The following is a 6358-nucleotide window of genomic DNA, read 5'->3' on the forward strand; positions in this document are numbered from 1 at the left end:
GCACTTTTTGGAGGGCACTTTTCTGCGCTCCAAAGGTGCGCACTTTTGGAGGGCACTTTTTGGAGGGCACTTTTCTGCGCTCCAAAGGTGCGCACTTTTGGAGGGCACTTTTGTGCACTCCAAAGGTGCGCACTTTTGGAGGGCACTTTTCCTGTGCTCCAAAGGTGCACACCTAGGTGAGCACCTTCGACCACACCTTGTAGCACACCAAACTCTGACTTTCGACTTCATCCGCAATGCAGGGTCTTTGAGGTTGGCGCAATGCGCACAACCAGGGGAGTCGACCCATCAAACCCAACACCTCCCCTATATAAGCTATTTGTCTGATTCTCATACATGCGTAGCCTGCAGGAGCAATTAGGACATCGACCCCAACTTTCGGCTTCTAAACGAAAACAAGGTCTTTGAGGTTGGTGTAATGCGAACAACTAGGGGAGTCAACCCATCAAACCCAACACCTCCCCTATATAAGCTATTTGTCTGATTCTCATACATGTGTAGTCTACAGGAGCAATTAGGACATCGACCCCAACTTTTGACTTCTTAACGAAAACAAGGTCTTTGAGGTTGACGTAATGCGCACAACCAGGGGAGTCGACCCATCAAACCCAACACCTCCCCTATATAAGCTATTTGTCCGATTCTCATACATGTGTAGCCTGCAGGAGCCATTAGGACATTGACCCCAACTTTTGACTTCTTAACGAAAACAAGGTCTTTGAGGTTGGCGTAATGCGCACAACCAAGGGAGTTGACCCATCAAACCCAACACCTCCCCTATATAAGCTATTTGTCTGATTCTCATACATGTGTAGCCTGCAACAACGATTAGGACATCCACCCCAACTTCTGAATTCGTCTGCGTTGACCGCACCAAAGGTGCACGCCTTGGTGCTCACCAAAATCCGACTTCCGACTTCTTCTGCTATGCGGGGTCTTTGAGGTTGGCGCAGTGCGCACAACCAGGGGAGTCAACCCACCGAATGCAACACCTCCCCTATATAAGCTATTTGTCTGATTCTCATACATGCGTAGACTGCAGCAATGATTAGGACATCCACCCCAACTTTTGACTTCTTAAACAAGACAGGGTCTTTGAAGTTGGTGCAGTGCACACAACCAGGGGAGTCGACCCATCAAACGCAACACCTCCCCTATATAAAGCTATTTGTCCGATTCTCATACGTGTAGTCTGCAGCAGCGATTAGGACATCGACCCCAACTTCCGAATTCGTTTGCATTGACCGCACCAAAGGTGCACGCCTTGGTGTGCACCCTGGAGTGCACTTTGGTGCTCACCTCGGTGCACACTTTGGTGTGCACCTCGGTGTGCACCAAAGGTGCGCACCTTGGAGCGCACCAAAGGTGTACACTTTGGAGCGCACCACATAGGGTCTTTGAGAGGTTGGCGCAGTGCGCACACCAAGGTGGGTGTTGAGGTGCGTGCCGAGGTGGGTGGGTGCTAGGGTGCGCTCCATGGTGGGTGCCAGGGTGGGTGCGTGCTAGGGTGGATTCCAAAGAGGGTCATAGGGTGGGTGCCAAGGTGGGTTGGTGATATAGTGGGTTCAAAGGTGGGTACTAGGGTGGGTTCCAAGGTGGGTCACAAGTTGGGTGCCAGGATGCGTGGGTGTTAGGTTGGGTGCCAAGGTGGGCTCCTGCGTGGGTGGGTGCTAGGGTGGGTTTCAAGGTGGACGCGAGGGCGGGTGCCAAGGTGGGTAACAAGTTGGGTGTTAGGATGGGTGAGTGCTAGAGTGGGTGCCAAGGTGGGTGGGTGCTAAGGTGGATGCCAAGGTGGTTCACAGGGTGGGTGGGTTCTAGGGTGAGTTCCAAGGTGGGTCACAGGTTCAGTGCTAGGGTGGGTGTCAAGGCGGGTGTCGAGGTGCCTGGGTGCTAGGGTGTGGATGCCAATGTGGGTCATAGGGTGGGTACTAGGGTGGGCTGCAATGTGGGTGCCAAGGTGGGTAACATGCTCGGTGGGTTCTAAATTGGGTGCCAGGGTGGGTGTGCACCCACCTTGCCCGAGGTGGGTGCCAAGGTGCCAGTGTGGGTGGGTGCTAAGGTGGATGCCAAGGTGGGTGAGAAGGTGGGTGATAGGTTGAGTGGTAGGATGGGTGGGTGCCAAGATGGGTCACAGGGTGGGTGCAAGGGTGGGTAGGTGCTAGGGTTGGTGTCAGGGTGGGTGGGTGCTAGGTTGGGTTCCAAGGTGGGTGCGAGGGTGAGTGTCAAGGTGGGTCACAGGTTAGGTGCTAGGATGGGTGAGTGCTAGGGTGCAAAGGTGCCAGGGTGGGTGCTAGGATGGGTCGATGCTAGGGTGAGTGGCAAGGTGGGTCCACAAGTGTCAAGGTGGGTGCCGAGGTGGGTGCCAAGTCGGCGACTGCTATGGTGGATGCCAAGGTGGGTCACGGGGTGGGTGCCAAGTTGCTAGGTTGGGTTCCAAGGTGGGTGCCAACGTGGGTGCTAGGGTGCGTGGGTTAAAGGGTGTGTCACAACGTGGGTGCCAGGATGGGTGCGCACCCACACTGGCCAAGACGGGTGCGGGTGCAAGGTTGGGTTCCAAGCCCGGTCACAGGCTGGGTGCTAGGATGGGTGGGTGCCAAGGTGGGCACCAGGGTGGGTGCACCCACCCTGGCCAAGGTGGGTCACGGGGTGGGTCCTAGGGTGGGTAACGGGGTGGGTACTAAGGTGCGTGCCAAGGTGGGTCATAGGGTGGGTGCCAAGGTGGGCACCAGGGTGGGTGTGCACCAACCCTAGCCAGGGTAGGTCACGGGGTGGTTGTCGGGGTGGGCGTCAAGGAGCCAAGGTGGGTGGCAAGTAGCCAAGTTGCGTGCCAAGGTGGGTGTCGGGGTGGGTGCCAAGGATCCAAGGTGGGTGCCAAGGAACCAAGGTGGGTGTCTGGGTGGGTGCCGAGGTGGGAGCCAGGGTGGGTCCCAAGGTGAGTGCAAAGGTGGGTGCCAGGGTCAAGGTGAGTGCCAATGTGGGTTCCAAGGTGCCAGGGTCAGGGTGAGTGCCAATGTGGGTTCAAAGGTGCTAAGTTGGGTGCGAGGTTGGGTGCGAGGGTGGGTGGGTGCCAAGGTGTGCTAGGTGGAAGCCCGGGTGGGTCGGCATCCCATGGGTGTCGAGTTGGGTGCCTGATGGGTGCTTCTTGTCAAGTTTTAGTCGTCGGGACTCATTTCGAGCCTTAGAGGTCGTTTCTTGTCCGGTTGCCCTGTCTTCGACCTGGGAACCCAATTTTGGTCCTCGGGTCCCATTTTTTTTTGTCTCGCATCCCACTTTTGGCCTGTGGCCTTTTCGGGGTCGATTCTCGTTTTGGGCATCAGAGCATGTTTCTTCTCCTAAAACCCAATATTTGTTTATTAAGTCTCGGAACACATTTTTGTTCTCGTGGACCCATCATGGGTCTTGGAACGCATTTGTGGTCCTTGGGTCCCATTTTGCATCCCGAAACTTGTGTTTTGGTGCTTGATCCCTATTTTGGGTGCCCACCTTGCACCAAGTGCGCACCCGGGGCAAACCGAGCGCCTTGGTGCACCGGGGCAAGATCGAGCGTGCACCCGAGGCGCCCCGAACATGCACCAAGGTGCACTCGGCCCACATGTGAGCGCAGGTCGTTGCGCCCGAGGTGGTGTGTGGGCACCGCGTTGCAGACGGGACACTGCACGCACACGACGCCCCCTCCAGGTGCACGCACGTAGGCCGGGCCGGGTGCACACCCGACGCCCTAGCAAGGTGCGCGCACCCGGGCAGGGCTCACACTTGGCGAACGGGGCGCACTTCGCGAGGGAGGGTGTGCACCTCGACGGGGGTGGGTGGCCGGGGTGGATTCGCACGTGGGTCGCGGTTTGCTAAGTACACACTGCGACAAGCTCATAACGGGTGCGATCATACCAGCATTAGTGCACCGGATCCCATCAGAACTCCGCAGTTAAGCGCGCTTGGGCCGGAGTAGTACTGGGATGGGTGACCTCCCGGGAAGTCCCGGTGTTGCACCCTTTTTTAGTTTTTCGCCGGGCGTCGCAATGCTATTTGAATAAACCTTTTGCCCGTTTGCGTTCTCGTCGGGGCCGGGTCGGGCCGGGGTGCGCTGCCCGCACTACCGCGCGCGCGGGGGCGACACCGAGCGCGCACCCGAGGCACCCCGAGCACACAGGCCACGGTGCAACCCGGGCGTTGTGCGCGCACCCCGGTGCGCCCGAGGTGCTGCGCGCGCACCCAGGTGAAATCGGTGTGCACCTCGGCCAGTGCGCGCTCGGTCGAGTCGCGCACGTTGGCCAAGGTGCACGGTGATGTTTCTTACTCTAAGGTTCCGCACCAGACGCCCGGGACAGGTGAGCGAAGCTGGGCGGGGCCGGGTGCGCGGCCGGGGCAGGTGCACGCAGCTGGAGAGAGCTTTGGAGCACACTTCGGAGCGCACCAATGATGCGCTCCATTCAAAAGTTTCCTGAAAAGGCAAAAAAAGTTGAGATTATAGAATTTCCCACTTGAGAGATTGTAAAAAAAAAAAATTTAAAATGAAGGAAACGCGGGTGCCAAGGTGTGCGCAGCCCAGCCAAGGTGTGCGCACCAAGGCGCCCACCCTGGCGAAGGTGCACGCAAGGTGCGCACCCGAGGCAAACCGGACAATTAACCCAACTTTCGACTTCGCGCGCACCTTGGAGCGCACTTCGGAGCGCTCCTTGGTGCGCACCAATCTTGGGCACCTCGGAGTGCACCATGGCGCCCACCAAGGTGCGCACCCGGGGCAAACCGAGCTCCGACTTCGTGCGCACCTTGGAGCGCACGAAAGGTGCGCACCATGGCGCCCACCAAGGTGCGCAGCCCAGCCAAGGCGTGCGCATCAAGGTGCGCACCCTGGCGAAGGTGCGCACCCGGGGCAAACCGAGCTCCGACTTCGTGCGCACCTTGGAGCGCACAAAAGGTGCGCAACCCAGCCAAGGTGTGCGCACCCCGGTCAAACCGAGCTCCGAATCGTGCGCACCAGAGGTGCACGCCATCGTGCGCACCTTGGAGCACACTTCGGAGCCCTCCTTGGTGCGCGCCGATGTTGCGCACCTCGGAGCGCACCCGGGGAAAACAATGCAATTAACCCGACTTTCGACTTCGTGGGCACCTCGGAGCGCTCTCGGGTTCGCACCTCGGAGCACACCGAGGTGCGCACCTTTGATGCGCTGCCTTCACCAATTTCCAGAAAAGGCAAGAAAACATTGAGAAGGTGTGCGCACCGAGGTGCCCACCCTGGCGAAGGTGCACGCGAGGTGCGCACCCGGGGCAAACCGGGCTCCGACTTCGTGCACGCCGCACCTTGGAGCACACTTCGGAGCGCTCCTTGGTGCGCACCAGGGCGCGCAACCCAGCCGAGGTGCCCACCCCGGCGAAGGTGCACGCGAGGTGCGCACCCGGGGCAAACCGGGCTCCGACTTCGTGCACGCCATGGTGCCCACCGCGGCGAAGGTGCACGCGAGGTGCGCACCCGGGGCAAACCGGGCTCCGACTTCGTGCACGCCGCACCTTGGAGCACACTTCGGAGCGCTCCTTGGTGCGCACCATGGTGCCCACCAGGGCGCGCAACCCCGCCGAAGGTGCACGCGAGGTGCGCACCCGGGGCAAACCGGGCTCCGACTTCGTGCACGCCGCACCTTGGAGCACACTTCGGAGCGCTCCTTGGTGCGCACCATGGTGCCCACCAGGGCGCGCAACCCCGCCGAAGGTGCACGCGAGGTGCGCACCCGGGGCAAACCGGGCTCCGACTTCGTGCACGCCATGGTGCGCACCGCGGCGAAGGTGCGCACCCGGGGCAAACCGGGCTCCGACTTCGTGCACGCCGCACCTTGGAGCACACTTCGGAGCGCTCCTTGGTGCGCACCAGGGCGCGCAACCCAGCCGAGGTGCCCACCCCGGCGAAGGTGCACGCGAGGTGCGTACCCGGGGCAAACCGGGCTCCGACTTCGTGCACGCCGCACCTTGGAGCACACTTCGGAGCGCTCCTTGGTGCGCACCATGGTGCCCACCAGGCCGCGCAACCCAGCCAAGGTGTGCGCACCAAGGTGCACGCGAGGTGCGCACCCGGGGCAAACCGGGGTCCGACTTCGTGCACGCCGCACCTTGGAGCACACATCGGGGCGCTCCCGGGTTCGCACCGGCGTTGCGCACCGTGGTGGGCACCTCGGAGCACACCAAGGTGGGCAGCGAGGTGCGCACCTTTGATGCGATGCCTTCACTAATTTCCATAAAAGGCAAAAAAAAAACGAGATTTTAAAATTTCCGTTTTGAAAGATAGTGAGAAAAAGGGAATGCTGGTGCCATCTTGAGCCCGCCCTGGTGCGCAGCCCAGCCAAGGTGTGCGCACCAAGGTGCCCACCCT

At 60.2% G+C, this 6358-nt stretch overlaps 1 non-coding gene across 1 annotated transcript; it reads left to right on the top strand.

Annotated features, from left to right (window-relative positions):
• Window positions 1-3871: 3871 nt before the first annotated feature.
• Window positions 3872-3990, top strand: LOC131870168 (5S ribosomal RNA). The gene has a single exon (XR_009368507.1). It is a non-coding gene; the product is annotated as a 5S ribosomal RNA (ribosomal RNA).
• The last annotated feature ends 2368 nt before the right edge of the window (window positions 3991-6358 follow it).

This window comes from Cryptomeria japonica, unplaced genomic scaffold (genome assembly GCF_030272615.1).
Source record: "Cryptomeria japonica unplaced genomic scaffold, Sugi_1.0 HiC_scaffold_296, whole genome shotgun sequence".
NCBI classification, from domain to species: Eukaryota; Viridiplantae; Streptophyta; class Pinopsida; order Cupressales; family Cupressaceae; genus Cryptomeria; species Cryptomeria japonica.